The sequence below is a fragment of the Arctopsyche grandis genome, chromosome 12 (genome assembly GCF_051622035.1).
Source record: "Arctopsyche grandis isolate Sample6627 chromosome 12, ASM5162203v2, whole genome shotgun sequence".
Classification (NCBI taxonomy): Eukaryota; Metazoa; Arthropoda; class Insecta; order Trichoptera; family Hydropsychidae; genus Arctopsyche; species Arctopsyche grandis.
The window spans coordinates 14,795,101-14,819,269 of record NC_135366.1 but is presented as its reverse complement, the minus strand read 5'-3'; the positions used below and the strand labels follow the sequence as shown (position 1 = coordinate 14,819,269).

The 24,169-nt window shown below is 30.5% G+C and overlaps 1 long non-coding RNA gene and 1 other non-coding gene across 2 annotated transcripts in view; both read right to left on the bottom strand.

Moving 5' to 3' along the window:
- LOC143920355 (uncharacterized) overlaps positions 1-24,169 on the bottom strand; it is a 371,671-nt gene that overhangs the window by 100,081 nt on the left and 247,421 nt on the right. The gene's annotated exons all lie outside the window — the stretch shown is intronic.
- Positions 23,488-23,559, bottom strand: TRNAM-CAU (transfer RNA methionine (anticodon CAU)). Its single transcript has one exon. It is a non-coding gene; the product is annotated as a tRNA-Met (tRNA).

The following is a 24,169-nucleotide window of genomic DNA, read 5'->3' as shown; positions in this document are numbered from 1 at the left end:
ATGAACGATCCGACCCCCACATTCTCACTTCTGTGGTGTGTTTGTAAGTTATTCGCTCTTTTAGAGTGAGATCGCTTACCGAACGACATTTCACTTGAGAACATTGCCTTCGAAGGTCGACCTGGAAAAACCAAACCTTGGAACTTTGGGAATACCTTGGAAATTGGAACAGAAACCGGAAACCTAATTTAAACACTCAAATCGCATCGCAAAGATACGCACTCCAAAGTTTAATTGTTAATGTTGTAAAATGAGAAATTTCAACAAAACTAAAACGAACTTTTGCGAAAATCAAGATGCCATGTAATAATAAACGTTTATATACATACATACATACCATTATTAACCTATGCTTCACCTGTATGGAATAACGCCTCGAATACTAACCTTTCCAAGCTCCAAGTAATACAAAATAAATCCCTAAAAATAATTTATAATACACCCATATATACTAACCTGAAAAAACTGCATGCCATATATAATATTCCGTTTGTTACAGACATTACTAACAAACTAACCAGTAGATTCTATGACAGAATCACTAATAACCATACTAACACACTTGTGAAGAGTCTCGGTGATTACAACAAAATGTCTATACCCTTCAGGTATAAACACAGATTACCTAAACACAATCTGCTTTAGGTCATCGACTTTAGAGAGTCTTTAATTAATATTATGTATTAGATGTATTATGAACATTTATAAGGATTGTAAATAGGTTTTTGAGCTCTTTTTCCTATTATGCTTTAGATTAACATTAGAATAATATAATACTGTGATTAATAACCAAATTAAATTAAATTGTAAAATAGAAAATGATCAGTAGATCAGTAGCTATTAAAATAGATATAAGATGTATTGTGAACATAATTTCGTAATAATAAAAAGCATTTAAAAATCAAAAAAATATACATACATAGGTATGATTAAGAATTTTCAATAGGTTTTTGAGCTCTTTTTCCTATTATGCTGAACATTAGAATAATAAAACACTCTGATTACTAAAAAAATAAATTAAAATTGTAAAATAAAAAAATGATCAATAGATCAGTAGCTATTAAAATAGATATAAGATGTATAGGTATTGTGAACATAATTTAGTAATGATAAAAAGCATTTAAAAATCAAAAAATATAGGTATAATGAAATAACAAGAAAACAAAATTATTTACATTCTGCATATGGATATATTTATTTCTTAGGATGATAATATAACTCTCGATTTCGATTATACATAGGTACGTAATAATTTAAAATATTGTTATTATTTGCCAAAACTCGCACCCATTTATTACGACATACATTATTCTAGCTGAGTTTTGTGCATTTTTAGAACCTCATTATTATCATATTATATAGCAAAAATTTTTTGGTGACAGCGACAGTAAGGGCAAACCTGTTATGTTGCTCTGACCTAGTTTGATATAAAAAATAAAATATATTTCAATATGTGCACGCAAACTTTCAAAATCGCAACTTTATGCAAGTACATACATATGTGCCCATAATTATGAAAGTGGTCTAAGCCAAGAAAAAATCGTTTAATATCGGTTATATTGTAATATGTAATTGATTAAAAATAAAATTTTATTTGGTAATTATTCTTATTATAATATATGCACATATGAACCGTTATATTTAAAAGTGGCAAAAGTCCACTTTTCTTCATTTCGAGAAATATTTCGCAAAACATTAAATATACAGTTTTGAGTTAAACAATATTTAAACATACTGGTGAACTGTAATACATTTTATTGTGCTTTTCCAAAATTCTGGACATATCAAATTAAAATAAGCGATAACAGTATGTGAATAAAGTCAAACAGAAATAGTGTTTTTGGAACTGAAAAATTGGACTTCCGCCACTCAAATATAACGGTTCATACATATTTACCACTTTTCAATGCTTTTTTTCTTTCTTTTTATTTCTATTCGTTGTGGTAATTTATTTTTAGAAACTTTTTTGGTATCAATGTTACGTCATGTGCATTGTTATACTGTTTGTTTCTGTTTTGAAAAATAAAATAAATTATTTATGATGATAAACTTCATAAATTTGTTACAATAATTACTACAATGGTTAAAAGCATTACTAAGAAAAAATATATATGTATTTACTTGGCATATGTAAAACGGTCTTATACGCCAAGAAAAAGCAAAAAAAATGTTCAAAGAGGGAATTCCTACTTATGTACATATGTACGCGGCAGTGCAAATAAATTAATTGACGCGTCGTCTGGCAATGTGTAGGTTAAATTTAACCTTGACACGTTAACCGCAAGAGTTATTGCGAGATCGATCTTAGGAGCGCACGCGTGTCCTCCCACCACCCACTAGCTTCCTATCCCGCATCCATACCTGGCATCCCTTGCAATCTTTCTCCGGTTAATCGGTCGCTCGTCAACTTGTTTCGCGTAATTAAATTAAATTCCTTAATTTCGCACCGGAAATAATACGAAGGAATTTCGCGCGGCAGCCCAGGAGTTAACTCGTTCGTTCTTTCGCCGGATAGACGTGCGGCAAAATCATGAGCTCAAGAATGCGACTCATTATGAACTAGCGAGCGCGCGGGAAAACGCGATAATTAATCAAGGAGACCGCCAGCGATCGAGAACCTTCGTTTTATGTTTCGACTCGTGATTAAAATAAATAAATCGCTCGAAGCGAATGAGAGTGTGTGTGTGTGTGTGTGGCGGTCGGGCAAGTTCCGGTGATAAATTGAAAAGTTCACGTTTTTAGCTATTGGAAAAATTGTAAAGTGTTATGGGAAAAGCGCAATCCGAAAGACGTTGAATATTTAACGATGAATATTTATCAAATTTTGTGTTTGTGTGTGTGTTTGGCACTATTACGGCCTTATCGCCTGAACGAACCTCGTAGTTATAAAATAGATTTTATCGTGCAATATTTCTTTTATGCTATTTGAAATGAAATCAAGCAAAACGTTAAGATATAGACTGTACGGGTCTACGTGATTCGACAGAATGTTAAATTACAGAAAACGCAAATATCGGAAGGCAAAGATCGAAAATCGAAAGATCTCAAGTCAAAAGCACATTAACACGGGAGGAAAAGCATGTTCCTCTTGTTCCTGTTGTATCCTGCTCGCGCAAATTAAGTGAGTATGTACCGTTTAACATGCACCATTTTTTTTTTCATCTTTCGACTTAAGATCTTTCGATTTTCGATCTTTGCATTCTGATATTTGCGTTTTCTGTAATTTAACATTCTGTCAAATCACGGAGACCGAGACTGTACATACATTGTTGAGTTTGAAGCATTATCGAAATAATCAATAAACATCCCATAATATAATTCATTCCCAATTTGCTTACTTATGTATATTTTATTATACTTATGTATATTTTATTAGGCCGTAAAATATCAAACTGGTGAATTCAAAAATATAAACACCAAATTTGATGCTTATTCATTAAAAGCAAATAAACCGACAAGATTTTCTCTTTACATATTATACATATATTATATTACATACTTAAATCTGGGTAGTTATAATATCCAGGTCGGCCATCCGCTTTAAGATTTTACCAATTTCATCAAATTTAAGTAATTGACAGTCCCTAACCAAATTAACTGCCTGAAAATTATTCATTCACAAATTCAGCTCATCTGTATTTATTAAAAATTACACTGAGCAACAAAAAAAAAATACCGTAGCGGAAACTAATCAATATTTGCTAAGTTTAATCCATTGAATTCGAATATGACTATAATTTTTGTTGGCTTGCTCTCTTTTGAGAGACTTGAGCATTGTAAAAATGGGCAATTTTTACAGATTTTCGACTTTTGCTGTCTTTAATTCAAAATTTAGTATTGCTGTGCCAAAAGTGAGTATTGAAATCAATATTCGGATGTTTTTTTCTATTGATTGTGATTTATTAATAAATAATTATCTAAGCAATTTTAGAAGTATACATTTTATTGATTTTTTGTTGTTCAGTGTTATTTAAAAAAAAAAGAAAAAATTATTTCAAAAGTGTTGAAACATCTCGTAAAAAAACACAACTCGGCCTTATATTAAACAACTTTAACCGTCAAGATCAACTTCCGTCAAAATAAAAACCATCATTTCATACATAATACACACACACATTGTGAACACTACATACTCGTTGAAAAAAATGTAAGCCATACATTACTTACAATTGATAACGTGCAACATATTACGCTTTGAAAAGGGTCCGATGTAAGGAGGGTTGCCATATTTTAGCGATAAAAAGAAAATAGGAAACGAAAAGCGGGGTAGGGGGATAAGCAACAAAACGTTGTCACAACCGACTTTCGGCAGTTTTGCCATTCTGATAAATTATTTCGAACGAACGTTCGCATTGAATCTCCCTCGTCCCGGAAGCCGTTTATTGCGGACTCGATGCGAAATCTGCAACTTGTCCGAATTGTGGGGCGATTTATTGAATGAATATTCAGAGCACACATCCACAAGACGACTAAATAGTTAGCACTGAGTTGTGCAGCGTGCGGAGTAGAGACTTTGAGCAACAAACTGTTGGGAAAAGCGTCAAGTTATTCGTACGCCTAGTGCACTGCAATGAGCGTTGCCAAATAACTACGCCAAGAGCACTTCTCGTAGACCACACAGTGACTTATAAATTGTTGTAAGTAGTAAGTACGCTATGTTTCTGTGCTTCTAAGTCAAGAAAAGCTTGGAAAATTCTTTTGATCCCTTAACAACGGGCGAACAAAAACTACGGACTTCTACAAGACGTACATACATACATACCTATGCAAGTTTTACTATATCGAGAGTTAAAGACAATTCATTTCATTTTATGATAACACTTTTTTGAATATAAAATCCAATCAACTGGTGCATCGAATACTATCAATGCAATGACAGGTTATTGCCAGTGTCAAAACAGTTCCTCACAAATTGACTTACCCACCTATAATTATGTTGTGAAACTTGAATATATTTTAAGTCATGGTGACGTTCTAGTGAACGTCTTTGAAGTCACTCAAACGCAAAATTACCAATCATCATATGTATAATGGACAAACTGACATTCATACACATGTACATACAAACAAACATATCATCATCATCATCATCATCTACAGCCATTCAATTCTCCAACACGCTTCCACTCGTCTCTGTTGGGCGCAACTCTCATCCATCTCACCCAACACATTTTACTAATTTCATCTACCCATCTTCCTTGTGGTTTTCTTTTCACTCTTTTACATTCTCTCGGATACCATTCTAGCACCTCTTTTGTGTATTATTCGTCCATTCTTCTAGCCAAGCGGCCCGCTCATGGCCATTTTAATCTGTTCACTCTATCCACTATATCCACTACCCTTGTCATAAGTCTCACCCACGTATTCCACTTCCTGTCTTTCATACTACAGCATTCCATACTTCTTTGAGTGCACTGGACTTTGTGTAGCATCTTGTAACATCAATGTATAAGTTTCACATCCAAACGTCATCACCGGCAAAACATATTGATCGAAAGTCTTTTTATTCAGGCAAAGTGGCATTTTTGATATAAAAACGGCATTCGTTCGTCCAAATGTACCCCTGATCCTGATTTCATACGTCTATTTATTTCTTCTTCATTACTACTGGACATGTATATTATTTGTCCTAAATATAAATAACTATTGACTACTTGTACTATTTTATCATATCTTTATATGCGATCAGGTATGCAATAGCTATTTAACATTAGTTTGGTCTTATCTAAGTTAATTTTTAATCCTACTTTCCTACTTTCACTGTCCAGTTGTGTTAGTCTGTTAAGTAAGTCAGCTGGATCGCAAGCTATTGATACTATGTACATACATATGTATGTATACTGTTTGCGAACCGAAGATGATCCGAGAAGCGACCGTTTCTGTTGATGATTCTAAGTTCCTGAAGTCGCCAGATAAATATAAATAGATGCGCCACTATATGTACCTATACATACATGCATACGTTGTTAAAATTTTCAACAAACTGAACGTTCTATTTATAAATATGCTATAGCAACGAACTTTTTATACACATTAAAAAAAACATCGACGATAAATCAAAGTGAAAGATAGGCCAACAGTGTCTGATATCAAATTAAGCTGCTTTTCCGACTCGCCTAGCAGTAATTTTCCTAATTCGCCGCAGAAAACAAGCTAAACACTACTATGGCTTCGTAAGCCAGCTCTCTCTTTCCCTCTCTCCCTTTTCCTATCGCTCTTGTTGGCTTCGTGCGTGTAAACAAAATTTTTCCTCGGAATGATTAGTTGGCGTTTTTATTATCTGGATTGGATTTAACCGTTTCGTCATTTGCGCTACGCGTTATATGTACATATATTCCCGGGGAAAAGGGGATCTCCCGCAAATGAAAATGTTTTCGAGAACCAGTCGTAGGAGGGGGGGAGGGTAACAACAACGTCGTAATATCACCACCAGCGAGTTTCAATTTTACCAAATGGTGTATCTATGTACATACATACGTACGTAATATAAGGAAGGGTCGATTTCTTGAAAGCCGCCTGTGATTAAAGTCAGTCCCTTTAGTATAATACGTTTATGCGTAATGTATACGAGAGTGAATTCAAAAGCGTACGTACGTATGTCTGTTTGTATGTATGTATGTTTTTATGCATTCACCATGTCAATACATAGTACGGAAACCTAATAAAATTTTATTACGTTTAATTCCAGAATTCTACAACAACGTTCGAATATAAATTTCCTACGCTGTATCATGGCAATTTAAATTTGTCAATAGATTAGAATACATCTAGTATTATTATTTTATTATTCAATAGATGCAACAGTTTAAGTAACTTTTGTCTATTATTTATTTAATTTTCTCTCGTACCAATGGAAGTAAAAATAGTATTTTCCTGTCCAGTAGTCACAATTTTTGAAAAAAATATGTTATAAAAAATAGTACAACAGTATGGTACAGATTCAGTATTTCGGTGTTTTTCATTTCTGGTTATATATTTCAGTATTTTAAGATCATTAAAGTGAAATGTACATGTTTATTCATACATATGTATCTATACATATTTGCACCAGTATTGCAGATGACAACATTGATCACTTTGACTTACGATGACTGGGATATACACATATGTATATTAAGACATTCCTACGCTTTTTGACAAGAAAACAAAATAAAATAATAAACCACATAATTTGATAATCAGTCATATTTACGTATTAAATAAATTTTTTAACTTAAAATTTAAGTTTTCAAAATAAATTGCTAGAACTTTTTCAAAATTAAAAAATATTAAGACTATGTAAATGACAAATTCAAATCTTGTCAAACGGAAATGTATATAAAATATAAATACGTATTCACTTAAGGGCCTTGTTTATTAATAACGTGAAATATTATTTTATTTTATACATTCATATTATATTGGGGGCCTTACAGGTAAACCTATGTAAATGCATTTTCCTGGCAAAAAAACAAACATAGATAAACAATTATGTCTATACATTATCATACAAACAAATTCAATAATACTAATATTTCATTTTTATAATATAAGCAAATCCAAGATGCTTTAAACTCGGATTTACGAGAGACAAGAAAGGTTGTCAATTTGGTGAAACTGTTTCAATGAAAACAGATAAATTGGCAAACTCTGATAGGAAACAATCTACTTGGAGTCACATATCCAAGGTCTGGCCAGCAGGAACTAGTGGGATAGAACCCGTGACCACTTTGTTCAAAAGCATTATATGCTTGACGGCTAAAAAAAAATAGTTCACTATTGTCAATTACTATTATCGCCACCTAAATCTGCTAATCACTAGTCTATTTTTTTCAAAAAATTTAAGAAGCTGAAAACTCGAATTTCGCGAGAAATGGGACAAGGTTGCCAATTTATTGAAACCGTTTCTATGAAATCAGATTAATTGGCACACTCTGATCGACTTGGTCTGGCCAGCAACACCAAGCCAGAGAATGAACCCATGACCACTCTGTTGAAATCATTACACGCTAACCCCTAAGCTACGTTGCTGGTTATAATAATTGGGATTTCAAAATTGTGAATTGCGCATTAGAAATAAATTCATCGCCGACTCTCCTCGAATATTTCAAACAATTTCAGTATGCAAATTTATAAACGGATGTCGAAGATTGGCTAGAGCCAAAAATTTGATCGGATTAATTTTTTTTCGCTCGCATATAAATCGTCTTCGTTTCGACCTCGAGAACTCGAGCTCGGGAGCGCGTAAGTTTCGCAAGCCTCGCGATTCGACTTTCGCACGGGACGTGAATTTTTTATTTGTCGAATAGCACAGAGGGGGCAGGCACGGGGTAGCGAAAGGATTTTTAGTTCGAGACGTATCGGAAATCCCGTCACAATATATAACTTGGGGGCTTATCTGTAGCAGGGGTGGCGCGTGCCCGATACTGGCAGCCGACTCACGTCAAAAACTTTCCCATAGCAATCGATGCGTGTACGCAGATAAATGCCGGATTGAACACTCGAGGACTCGATTCGATAATAAATTGTATGAATTTGTTCCCAGAGTGTGTATGTGTGGCGGGCGCTTTATCGACGTGTGAGACTTCAGATTCTATACGCCAAAGTTTCATCCAACATCGCACAGTAGCTTTATATAAATATGGGGACGCTTCATAATACATACATTGCATGTACATTGAATTCAATTCAACATCTTAAAAATATGTATACATATGTGAATGTAATATATAGTACTTGCATATAAATATAAAGTACCAATACCAGTTGTAAATATCTGCATATGTATTTAAATGTAATATATAAGGATACATTTATAATTGTTGCGACTCATGACGAACCAGTCATATGAGGTAAATTTTCATGTGATCGATCTCCCTGAAGTTTGAACTCCAACGATGTGATGGATAGCGAGTGACCAGGATTCATATTTTATTTTATTTATCCAAATATACTGAATGCAGGGTCTTCATATTTTATATATTCCTCATCAATACCTCCATGATTCGAATTACGTAATTACAAAATTAAAAGATAGATCAATATCAACAGAAATAATTATTTTCGCGGGAAGCCCTTTGTGCACATGCCTTACAAATGCGAGAGAGATGGGAGTTTAGTACGCGCCGCCGGTAAAAGGGTCAGTGTGAGGATGATATCCGCCTAGGAATAACGGCTCTGTTTCACTGTTATTTTTTTCAATTTCTTACATTGTTTTATTTTATTCGACATTTAATATACGATAACATGATTTTTATGGCTAGTTAATATATGTAAATAATCCTCGCAGATTTAGCATTTTTTTAACATTAAATACGAAATTTATAAAGGGACGCTTAGCGTCCAGCACAGTGACCAGCGGATTTTTTTTAGCATAGTAAGGAAAGTATTAATTAAAAACAATTTTTAAGATTCTTCTTATTATAATTACACGCATCTACATATGTACATATACATATATTATGAGTGTAGCCTTATGATTGACGAAGAATGGTAATAAATAGCAATAATTCCAGGGTACACTGACGTAAAAGGTCGGAGAAAGTATATATGTACTGCGTAAGTAAACGGCTCATATAATTGTTCGGTTCACTCGCGATCGCTGACGTTGATGACTCAGCGCGTCGGCGTTGGCGGAAAATCCGGAAAATTCGGCGATCACTAACGTGCGGAAAAATCTCGCACAGCACCGAAATAAACAGCCCGAGTATAATATATCTATTCCCAGTTTGCCGCTACGGTTTCGCGCACAAGTTTTCTGTGTACTTTAATTAAGATTGAGTAGCGTTTATCTATCATTCGCACTTTAATTACACGCAGCGGCGGAGTCTCGAGACACCCCGAATTAATTATACTCGAATTTCAGGAGGAGATTTTTCCACGCATTAAACGCGCGATTTCTATTTTAAGTGTACGGACGAACGAATGAACTAAACGAACGTACCGTTTAACGACGCTAAAAATATATAATATGTACATACAAATCGTATATAATAATTGTCTGATGCGTGCGTGTGTACGAATCGCTGTTAATACCATGCTCCGTCTCTCTTTCACCCCTTCGTATATCGTGGAAAGAGACGCGGCATGTAATAATAATATTTAAAATTTAATTAATGTTTTGAAAAAAGAAATTCGTATTTTTATTTTATTTTTTTGCTAAGTATGTATGTACTAGGGATCCCAAATATTCTTTGACTTCAACTATTCGAATATCGAATAGTAAATCAAGAGCTATTCGAATATTCGAATATGTATATTCGAAAATTAAAAAAAAAGTAATTATATACATATGTACATATGTACTAAGCATCGATTACTTATATATTTATATATGTCATATATTAAAATTAATACAACATAATTTTAAGAAAATTAAAAAAAAAAACACTTTAGAACTAAAATACACTCAAAAAATACAAGATAGTTTTTAAAATTGAGAAAATTGCAATTAAAAATAAATTAACAAAATATATGTATAATATGGAAAAATGTTATTTTAGTTTCTTAGTTAAATAATAATGCGTTGAATGTTTCACTGTCGAGTCTATTTTTAATTTTTGTTTTCATCCAACCTGCAGTCAAAAATACTCGTTCACACGTTATTGATGCGGCTTTATTGCCAACTAGTTGTTTTACACGGCTTCGCTCAGTATTTGTAATATAAACAGCGTAAACATGACGAATCTAATAGTAATCATTTGTTTTTTTATTAGATTTATTTGAATCGAAAAAAAAATCGTCTCGTCATAGAAATTTTGACTTGTTTACGATTTCAAACCAAAGATACTTATAAAAATAGATAAAAAGTCTATTTCGAAATTATATATTAGATAGGGCATGGTATAGGACATCTAGGCTTTTTTTTTTTTTTTTTCAAATTTGTCGAATTTTTTGAAATCTTCTTTTATTTTTTATGCTACTATTTTTTAAGGAACTCGGTTTTTCTGTAATTTTTGAAATATTTTGTATCAATTCTTGTTCCATAATTGTTTCTAAATTGTTAGTGTTAGTTTCATTTATGTCAGTAGAGTCAGTAATCAGTTCTTTCTGAAACTAGTATTTTTTCTTTCAGTTCAATTGCAAATGATATAATTTCAAAATTTGAAGCATTATTAAAAATTTCGTCTGATTTTGGAATAATTTATTTAGGTAAATAAGTAATGTTATTACCGTCTTATTACGTCTTTCATTCATTCTGTTTTATATTTGCGGGAAGAATTCTGAGAATCGGCACGTGGCATTCAATCGACGAATATAAATACTTGCACACGCCTGATGTAAACACTTGTACATACATATATACGAATATGATATAAATTTACATGTATTATAAAATCGCAAAATATAACTTGTTTCTGAAATGTTTTAAAAAAATAACTTTTTTGCAAAATATATATATACGGTACATATATATATATATATATATATATATATATATATATATATATATATATATATATATATATATATATATATATATATATATATATATATATATATATATATATATATATATATTTATATATATATATATATATATATATATATATATATATATATATATATATATATATATATATATATATATATATATATATATATATATATATGTATATATGTACCTATACAAACGTTGAAACGATTGTTGGTTTTAATTCAAAATGGCTTTAAATCGATTAAAAATAACTATGACTTTATTAAAGACAGTTTGAAAATAAATAAACATCTACTATTAATTGGGGTTTAATGTATTATTTTAATTATACTTAATTTTTCATCAAATGTTGCAAACAAAACAAGTTCTAAAGTAAATTTGACCCTAAAACCACAAGCTCTTCTTAATATAGTTAAAGATCTTATCTACATACATTATATAAGTTAACTTTAATAAGGATAGTATTATAGTAAATGTAGTTCTAGTATCCAAACGTGTATTTCGAGTATGCAATATCTCTTTCGGATTTACTCATACACGATTTTCCGTGGATGAGAGTGTATTCGCAGTTGCACTACGTTTGAAAACATTGCAACCGCATTTCATATATAAAGTCTGAGTATACAATATACGAACTCGTATTTACAATATCTTCGTATCTCATTTGACTTTCATACGGGCGAGACTTAACTTATGAGTTTGCTCCCTTTGCCCCGCAGCGCCTATTGCCGTCCGCGTTTCCGGTTTTTCTTCTCCGAAAGGAAAAGATGAATGGCTGAGGCGTGTGGAGTGCGGTTTAATTTAAATATAAAAAACCTCCTCTCAACACGCTGGCAACGTATTAATATATTATATATATATATATATATATACATATATACATATATATATATATATATATATATATATATATATATATATATATATATATATATATATATATATGTATTTTTTTTTGAAAGCGTCAAATTCCGAGAATTTATTATTAAATATATATATGTATATACATATATATATGTCATACATATGATGAAAATCTCTCAGATAGCGGCGTTATAAAATATTTAATAATATATTCTCGGAATTTGACGCTTTCAAAAAAAAAGTACACACATACATATATATATATATATATATATATATATATATATATATATATATATATATATATATATATATATATATATATATATATATATATATATATATATATATATATATATATATATATTTATTTATTTATTTAATAGTTTTGGACCATTGTGGCATTACAGGAAGAACCTAATGCGCCACAATGGCCTATATATATATATATATATATATATATATATATATATATATATATATATATATATATATATATATATATATATATATATATATATATATATATATATATATATATATATATATATATATACATATATATATATATATATATATATATATATATATATATATATATATATATATATATATATATATATATATATATATATATATATATATATATATATATATATATATATATACATATATACATACATACATAAGGCTTTTCCATAAGGCCTTATGTATTTTTGTATATATGTATATATATATATATATATATATATATATATATATATATATATATATATACATATATATATATATATATATATATATATATATATATATATATATACATATATACATACATACATAATTTTCTGCAATTAATTATTTTTCTATAATGATTCTAACTTAATTTATAATTAATTTAAATTATAACCAGGTTATTCTCCAACCCCTTGTCTTCTCGCTTGCTTTTCAACTCGCTTGTTAGAAGTAAGCTAGAGTGTAATGCGATTGTGTGGAATCCGCATGAATCAAACTACTCTCTTATTATCGAAAAAGTGCAAAAAGCATTTCTTCGTTTTCTATATAAGAAAGAGTATGGGTACTACCCATATCTCTATCCTACTCCTTTCCTTTTGGGCATGCTTGGGTATAATTCCCTTGAACTTCGGAGAAACTTCTCATTAATTCGTTTCGTTCTCCAGATACTACGTGGTAATACGTCATGCCCGTTGTTGCTGGAACAGTTGGGACTTTATGTCCCTTTATAACTATGTGCGAGGTAGACATCATCATTTGATGTTAGTACCTTCTGCTCGCACAGTTATTTTTCGAATGGCTCCTATACCAAGAGCTATTCGACTTCTCAATGAAATCGTTGCTGCTGTGCCTGAATGCGATATTTTCCATCTAGGTGAGCGTAGATTATCGGATATTATGTTAACATATTTATCTGGTAAGCCGCGCTCATAATTATTTTCAATTTGAATGTGATGTATGAGTGGAATCTTAATCTACTCTCTTCCATTCGGGCCTCGCTGTGATTTTATTTTTTATTTATATTTTATTTTGGTTTACCACAATGGTCCAAAACTATTAATAAATAATTAAATATTTAAATAAATAATGATTATCTATAATAATCGGAATACATAAAATATGAAGATTCAGTATATTTTAATAAATAAAAATATAAGTCCTGGTTACTCGCTATCCATCACAATGCCGCACATCTTATTGTGTCACAAATCTACCCTCACGGACATATGCAATTCTTCACCGACATGTACGAATATGCAGAATATGACTAAATCCATAATAGTATGTACATATGTAAATAATTTTAGTTAGAGTTATTTAGATATTTCATGATTTGTTGCCTTGTTTGGTTGAATTTGAAGCTGCAACGATTCGGTTTACCAGTCGGTTGGCCGGAGCAAGCGGGCTTGTCAAGATTGTATCGGTCCGGTCGGCCAAACCCGGACAGATATCGGACTCCGGGTCCGGTTTCACGGGGGTAACGTTGCACGTAATTGCGTTCGGAACCCACCCCCCGCCCACCGCACGGCAACACCCCATAACGGACTTACGCCGCTGATAACATTCAAATTCCACCCCATAGTTGTTGTTGTGGCCTCAACCCCACTTCTAGAGAATAGCACTCGAGTTTCCCGCCCCTGCCGACCTGGCGTTTTTATACTGATTAACGCTTTGAGTGCCGCGCGCGCGGTAAATTAAAAGTGCTGGAGGGATTTTCGGAGCCCCACACGTTCCCTCGGGGGAAGAGCTTTCATTGTTAAACAATGTTGCGTTCTCACGATGTACAATGCCATAATGGGAGAGTAATTTTAGGCTTGATTGAATCCTTTATTTGTCAGTGCATCTCAATTATTCAAGCCTAATATAATAAAACGCCCGTATGCATATACATTCGCATATGTGTACGTATGTATGTACTTGTACATATATCATATATGTGCATAAGTTCATACATTACACTTTTTAGGTACAACATACGAAATTTTAATAATATTTTTTTCTTCGAAATTTTTTTGTTCAAAATTACAATACATATACATATGTATGTATGTACATAAATTCATATGTATAATATGACGGTTAAAAATTAATTTTTGGTTTTATTTCTTTATTTCAAAATTAATTTTTCCATTTTGTCATTACCCCCCAAGGCGACACCTATGGCCTACTTTTTGCATACATAAATTTATAATATTATTTTAAATTTTGAAATTAAATTTAAATAATGTCACGTGAGAAATGAGGGTAGGTGGCCAATATGATAAGAGCCTTTTCAACAATGAAGTCAGATAAATTGGACAACTCTGATAGAAAACGATCGATCTGGAGTCGCATATATCCGAGGTGTGGTCAGCAACATTTGATCTGGGATCAAACCCATGACAGCTCAGTTATAAATATTATACGCTAACCGCCTAGTTATGTTATTGGTTAAATAATAATCGTAAAAATTCAAAAAATGAGTAAAATATCTCATTAACACAGTGTTTCAAAATAAATGTTAAATATATGATAAATATGTATATATGTATATACATAAATATATATGTATGTATTATAATAATTTCATGGAATTTAAAGCAAGTTTAAGTAATGTATTAAAATAATAAATTATTAAAAAAATAGTATAAGATGATCATTTGTAAGCCACTTATTTATTTAATGTATATGTTACAGTGAAAGCATATTTCAAGTGAAAATATATTTTCACCTATTCAGGCAGTGAAAATGTATCAAACAATGAATTTACAACTCTATAAAGGTCAACCCTTACTTAAAATAACCTATCCTAACCCTTAAATAATACCAACCCTAACAATCTAATCTTAAATGAATAAAACCAACTCTGAAAATGTAATTGGTTATGATTTCACTGAAACGTCAGTGAAAATATATATTTTCACTTAAAATATAATTTCACTGTGACATATATAAATCAATCTTTTTTAACATGAATTAAAATTTTACTTTTTCAATTCATATTAAAAGGAAATCTGAGGACTAATGAAAAATGGTAATGACCGTTTTATTCTTAGAATTTTTCAATTTGCTTTTATCAAAAAATTATAATTGAGAAAATAACCAAAACAATTATAATTGAAAAATTAAAAAGACATTTTGATAAATTCTGAACTCAGTATAAAGTTTGTGGACGTTAAAAAACGAAGCATTTCATTCTTCAACTCACATATGTACCTACATATATACATATACATATATATATGTATGTATTTTTGAATGATTTATCTAATATCTATAATTTTCGTTGAAAAAAATACATAGAACTTAATTAAAAATTAATTCAATTCATTCACTGTTTAAAAATTAATAAGCGTCACCATTACGCGATATAATAATTATATTATATATATTTTCCTCGATATTTTTTTATCACGACCCCCAACACACATAGACTGACGGGATTTAATTACAGTGGCACGTGTCGGATACGCGAAAGAGAAAGAGAGAAGGGTGACTTTAACACCGAGGGTTGCCTATTCCTGAATATTAAATTTAAAAAAAAACAGCATCCATACAAGCGTCGTGCGTATACACACATACATATATATGTACATACATTCATTTTACAAACCTACATACATATATACATGGCTGCGTAATAAATTTAACCGAACGATAAGAATCTGAGATACATTACAGTGTCCAAAAACCGGAAAACTCGGCAATTTTACATTGTGTCACTCTCCAGAATTGGGGTTCGAGAGACGGGGACGGCAGAAGCGTCGAGATTTGATCTTTGAATTGATGAACGCGGCTGGGCGAAGTTTCGTTTTAATTGTCCGCTAAACGATTGCTTCGTTAGATTTAATTGCATCGATCGCTTATATGTATATATAATATGTAGGAATGTATGCGCGTTAATTGTGCGTACGTTTGTATATGCAATCGGGCCGTTTAAATAAATTTCGAATTATTCTCGGTCGGGAACGCAACGCATCGTTAAAGCGCGCGACCGGTAATAATACCCCCATTAGATTTATGCTGAAATCATTCGGGAGCGATCAATCTCAATTGCCGGACTGCGTGAGGTGGTCGGGGGGTGTTTTGGTCGTAAAATGAATTGAACTTTTGCCGAAGGGATGATTGGGAGGTGGGTGAAGAGTGTACCGTGGAAACAGAATCGCTCGCAAAACGCCGAAGAGCTGTCAAAAACCGTTGAAATCCGTTATATATTTAAATATGCGCAATTGATGCAGTATACTGAAAAGTAATAGATTTTAATTATATGTTTCTATTTACAGATATGTTGATTTTAATCAACAATTTTTCTGGCTTTCTGATAGTTTAAGCAGTTTTTTTTTAAATAACTCTCTTTATGTTTATACTTGCATATCTTTATATGAAGGGAAAAATCAATTATTTAAAGTATATGCAGACCTATATATATAGTACAATTATTTCAATATTATATTTTTTATTTTATTATATTTTCCATAGATCTTTACCAGGAAGGCTTGACAGGAAGACCCCAATGCGCCTACCTGGACAATTAATTACAAACAATGCAACATTTTATTATAACATGAATCACTGTATTTCGAGAAGCTGAAGAACACGAAATTACAATTAATTAAGAATTAATCCATTGAGACATCTATGGATTTTAGATTTATACATAATTTTTACAAATTGTACATACAATAAATACAGAAGATTTGTGACAACAGGAAAGATGATTTTTTTTCCAATTTTGAGGAACCGTTTCAACAATGATCAGATAAAACTGGAAAACTCTGATAAGAAACAATCGATTTGGTGTCACAAATACCCCCAAATCTCACTGTAAATCTATATGTACATATGCATATGTTATCGTCAAAGTGTATTACCATTTGTAATATATTTCATCTGGCGTTTTAGATAATTCATATTTAAATATAAATTAACTACATAGTAGACATACCGGTGCTTGCCAGTAATAATATGTTAGCTTTAGCAGATTTGAATTTTTTACAGAATGCTTTAGGATTCAACAGTGCTATAATATTACTTACAAATGATGGAAAAAAATATCATATTACGATAGCGCTTAGAATGTGTTTTAAACAAAAAAGTGACTTTCCGACTCAAATTAATAGTCAAATGATATTTTCACGAAAAGCAGTACTGTGAATTAAATATATCAAAATTAAACCGCAAATTGAAAATCTTTGATCAACGATCATATTAAAAAAATAAATGAAATAAATGGAATACAACGAAGAACAAAACACATATTGATTGAGTCCGACCAGTCAGATTGTAAATCAAATTGTGTCACGTGGAAAAACTACGTAGGATACATGAAACATATTTTAATTAATCAAAATACATATACATATTACAACCGGTATTACATTTTAACTGTAACATTTGTATGTATAAAAAATAACTAATGAGATTGAATTCAAGAAATATTTTGATGCTACAACAATGCCAATAGCCAAAATATCATTCCAGCTAGATATTTATATCTCATATTCCCTTATTATGATAAATTCTTAAAGCACGTCCGAACAGCATCAATTATAAAAATAATGATTTAATATTTTACGATATGATTATTTTCTTCACAATTCTATTTCTTAAGTGGGGTACTTGATTTCGAGGGTCTCTCTTAACCTTTGACGGATATTTTCACTGTCTGTTACGATGAAAGGTCTTATAAAAAATACTGGAAGAGGTTTTCAACTGTAGAGTAGCATGTTAAATGGAATATATAATAAATACTAAGATAAGAAAACGCAAATTTTCGCCAAAACAATAGTAGAAAATCTACCGAAACCAAAATTAACCATGTTTTGGGTAAATTACTTAAATAATTCAAAGATTGTTTGCTAAGAATTCACTTATTTGACATACATATGTATGTATCTAAAACAATTCCATTCCAACTGCGATTTCAGGTTTCTCCACAATGATAGTTTTGTTTCTTTACAATCTATTAAGACAATTTATGATTTATATTTTTGTTTTATCTTTTGAATTATATAATTGATTGTCCTTATTTATTAAGCAAGATCCTATTTCAAATCAGATCCTCCGAAATCCGTCATTATTCACATCAATCCCGGTTCTACCAAATATTCCTCCTTGTGTTTTTTTTATACATACATATATATCTTGCTCTTCTCTTAAAAATATTCCCCTTCATATTGATCGATTACTTGTTTAAATTTCTATTACTTCGACATTATTCTTAGTATTCGATACTAGCCCACTATCCAAAAATTTTCTTCTTTAATTTTATTTAATTTAATTTTTAGACTTTTTTGGTATCAATGTTATATTATGTACGTTGTAACTGTTTATTTAAAAAATAAATAAATACAAAACGATGAATTTAAATGTTAATTTTTTAAATACAAAAACATTGAGCAATAAAACAATCCCAAGTTCTAAGGATATTTCTCAAAAAAAAAATCATTTATGCGCTAGAAAGCCGCCATGAAACTTTGGCAAAAGTTTAAAACGATCGGAAGAATTCAATGCGGCGTCCGCAAAAGATTCGGGTTTGGTCATCGCATACAGAGGTAAAAAGTTTCACCGACAAAAGAAGGAAGTAAAAGAAACAAAAATAAGTTAAATAACAAAAAAACGGCAGGTGGAGGTACTACAAGTATAAATAAAATAAAACGTTCGGTCTAAAGTTGAATGCGGCCCACGCCGAACTATTACTTCGAACATGCACACATGCATACGTAGATATACTCTCTTTCGCCCTCTTAACAACAAAACCGCGATTTTTGATTCGTCCATTTTTGCGGAAAATCCCCTTTGACCCGATCGTATAAAGCGTTCAACTCCGCGGAAAACGTATGTCTTTTGCGGCGGGAATAACCTCACAAGAAACACGGACCCGGTTTTCCCATTCGACGATCCTTCCCATACGGCAATAGCTTTCTTAAGTTGATTTTCGTTATGGGTTCAAATTGTCGAACCACTGAAATTAAATTTTAGTATTATATTGTATATGTATACATAAAAGTACATATGTATATTATACAATTAATGCGATAGAAAAATAACGAACCGACCCAAACGGGGAGAGTCTCGAAAGCGTAATTGGCGGATAATTGCTATAGCAATCCCTGTTACACGAAGGTTATTCCCAAAAGTAACGAATTTCCGAGATGAAATTTGAGGGGTAAACACTAACCGATACCAAATTGGGTATCATACCGTTTTCAATTAAGGCGAAAATATGTTCGGCGATGCTTCGCGTCGAAATTCAGTTAATCGAGTCAATATTTTTCCTTCTGACAAAATTTATTTCGGTGCGATTATTACAAAAAAGATGTACCCGTAATATATGTTCAATATTTATTATCTTAATATATCATAAAAACATCGACTCAATAAATATTATTTAAAAATCTAGAAAATAATTAGAACTGATATTATATGATTCAATCAAATGAAAGTAGAGACATATCTGATATCATACTATATACATACATACATATGTATGTAGATATGTACCGGTGGGCCCGGTTTCACCAATTATCGTTAAATGAACTCTTCGTTTCTATACTTGAATATAATATGTTATCAATTTTGAATGAGATTAATAATTTTATCTTTACTACAACTACAATAAATCAAAATATTTTAAATTGAAAATTCTAGAATATTAATGTTATGCAAAATAATTAATTTGCATTCAATAAATATTGAATTAAAAGTTGAGATATGTAAGTCGTAACATGTAAGAGAGATTCGAAAATGTAATGATTACTATGATGGTCTGAGTACCTTATTTAGAAGTATTTATTTTATTTATTTAAATTGGCTCACATACAGAATAATATATAAACAAGAAAGCAGTACACTGAGAAAAAATATAATTAATACACATAAAAATATAAAATTCCATGTACAGTGAGCCCCACAGTATAGAAACTGATTATTTATTTAACGAGAATTAATGTTTTTCAGGTGACCCCATATATGTTCATGCATATATACATATATGTAATATCATAATATACGATAAATAATTTTTAAATAGAAAATAAGTCTTACATATGTAGATATGACGAATTTAAACCGCTTATCTTTTTCTGAAAAAAAAAAACAATAGTACATATTAAAATAATATAAACCAGTATTTGAGAAATACAAATATTTACTACTTCATAGTCATGGAGAAATGTATATCTCACTATAAATTTTTAAACTTCAAAATAAAGAATACCTATTAGGTCATTATTTCAACTTTAGTACCTTCAATCACGAATTCATCTTGAATTTTATGAAAGAATGGAATGCATCTGTAGCACGTTTTAAACCAATAATAAATTGAACAGAATACTGATTATTTTAATTCCCAGTTCTAATGGCGATTTTTCAAAAACATTTGAAGCAAGAATAACATTTTTTTCATAATATTTGAAAATTCATTTATTCTGAAAAAATTTGAATTTTTTTTATAATCGATTTAATAATATGGTAGAGGCGAATTTGCATGTCGAGAAAACGGTTAAATATACGTTTACGAAAAATATTTTTATGTTGAAACATAAATCGCTCGTTCGGGTTCGCAATACTTTGCCGAAATTTATGGCATAGTTTTTCACCTTGAAGATTTTCCCTTCCGGAAAATTCTGAAAAGCCGAAGCCGATCGCTAGCGTCAAAACCGGACCCCTCGACATGTTTTACGCGAGCATTATCGACAGACCTCGAACTAGGGAACCTGGAGCGTCACAACTTTGGTTTCGAATAGCTTTCGGCGTATTGGCTTTGCCAGCAATATGTATTTTTTCCCTCCATTCGTGCAAAACCTTTGTTGCGGTGCAATCGAACGGAAAATGCTATTTTCAGCAGTGCACGCATTTTCTTTAGTGGCTTTATTTGGCTTTAGTCATGTGTGAGTACACTCGCAAGTACCATCAGCGCCCGCTCATAAAGCAATGCAACGAATTTCGAGTTGAAATATAATATATGTACACATACTCCTAAATATATATAAATATATATAATATACGTATGTACATAAACTCCTAAATGTATACGTCGATTCGATAAGGACAAAATGTCATTTAATCGCTTTAAAGTCTATCACGAACAGACACATTCCCAGACAGTCACGATAGATACGCATTTTCCAAATGTGTAAATAGGAATGGTTCACCATTAGGGCCTAAGTATGATGTAGGGGAAACCAGGCAATCAAAATTGATGTGTAAACAAACTGTTTTTTCGATAGTGTATTTTACTATAATGAATGTGAAATTGTCATTACATCAAAATATGCATATTATTGTGTAATATTGCAAAAAGAAACATCATTCGAAATTTTAACATTCATACATATGTAGTACATACATATATGTATACAAAAAGAAAGTTATCTATTCGAATATAACAAGAATATTCAAACCAGAATATTCTCTCAACCGATAAACACCAACATTATTGATTTGGTTATAAATATAGCTATACATAAATGGCGGTATAAATGTACGTTTATATTAAGTCAAAATCAAAATTATTTTTTTCCAGAATTGTAGCTTATTATAAGTCTAACATATATTAAATTATGTCAGACTTAAAATGTATATAAATGACTTATATGTAAAATGTATACAATAGACTTAATATGGATGTTATATAATCATTAATCCCTGTTCATTTTTATATATGTATGTAGATCTTTCTCTTTTTTTAAACAATATTCCTTTGTTGATCCTCATATTGATCCTTTTTGCTGTTGATTTTCTCGCTTTAAATTTATATTGTTCGATCACTTTTCGTTTTAGTAATTTTATATAATTTACATATGAACATACATACACATATCCCGTATCTACTATTATTCCCATTTCTACCTTTATTGTTGTTTTTTCAATGTTTTTATGCATCTTTAGAAACTCTTTTGTTGTCAATATTATAAACATTGTAATGCCATTTCTTTTTGTTTTTTAAAATAATTAAAAAAAATAATAGAAATAAGCCCCGGAAAAATATATACATAAATATGTAAATAAATATAATATAGCACATAAAATAAAATAATACAATATACTCATTATATATGTAATTTTGTAATATTGCATACATAGATATTTATGTAGTATATATGTATGTACGTATGTATGTACATACATATAATTTTAAATAATTTTATTTTTACGCCTGATTTTATGCAATCTGCATAGATTGTAATTTTACGCCTGTTTATATGCAATTTTTATTACATACAGTAAAATAAAATTTTATATTTAAATACAACTGTAACTAAAATTACAAATCAAATGTATAAATTTAAATTTTTAGTCATAGATTATAATTATAATTTTCTAATATTCTAATGAGACTTTGTATGTGTTATATATGTACAATGTGGGAGTTTACCATGGTTCACATATCATAGTCAACATCTCTATCATGATATAATCACGTTTGCAGATTACATATGATCGATCTCAAAGCGTTTTCCATGAAATACATATTGGGAATACAGTGTCTATTATATTAATACGTGTACAATATAATATACATCTTAGAATTAATTGGAATTATATATTAAATTACGTGAACATGGCGACCTTTCTACCTATAGGAATACATATACTAAATTAGCAAATTTGTTATATCGCTAGCTTAATAATATTACATGAAAATAAATATATTGATAAAAAGTTGTATTGAATGTAATAAAAAAGTAAAAATACAAATAAAAAGAAACTAGCAGAGCGTGGTTTCGATCCACGGACCTCTGGGTTATGGGCCCAGCACGCTTCCGCTGCGCCACTCTGCTCTATGTCGTTTACCTTATTATTTATCACCAGATAGTTTTCCTCAATATTTGCTTAAAGATAACCTATGGTATATTTGCTAGGTATACGTAAGTAAATACATATGTGATTTCACGTATATTTATGATTTATTTTCAACTGTTTACAATGTTCCAAAAAATAATTTAATTATTAATACATGCAAAAAATTTTATTGCATGTATTAAATAATAACATAATATCAAAAAATCATACAAAGAGCATAATTGGTATGTTATATCAGCATGTACTCTAAAAACTGAATGTATATTAATTTTCGTTTCTTCTACTTTTTAATAGAACAAAAGTTTATATTAAATTTTTTTATGTATTCATATTGTACATAAATATATGTATATAAAAGTGCTATGTAAATAGTAAAAACTGCATATTACTTAGTAGAAGACTGTTAAATAAATTTAAAAAAACTCAATGTTAGATACGGCGGCTATAAATTTCATCATATTAACAAACGAAAAATTCTTTATGAAATTAATTTCAACATGCAAAAACATTTAAGAAATATATATTTCAGATTTCGATTATAAAATAAAACATTTTCTATTACACTGGAGAAAAGCAATTACCATATAC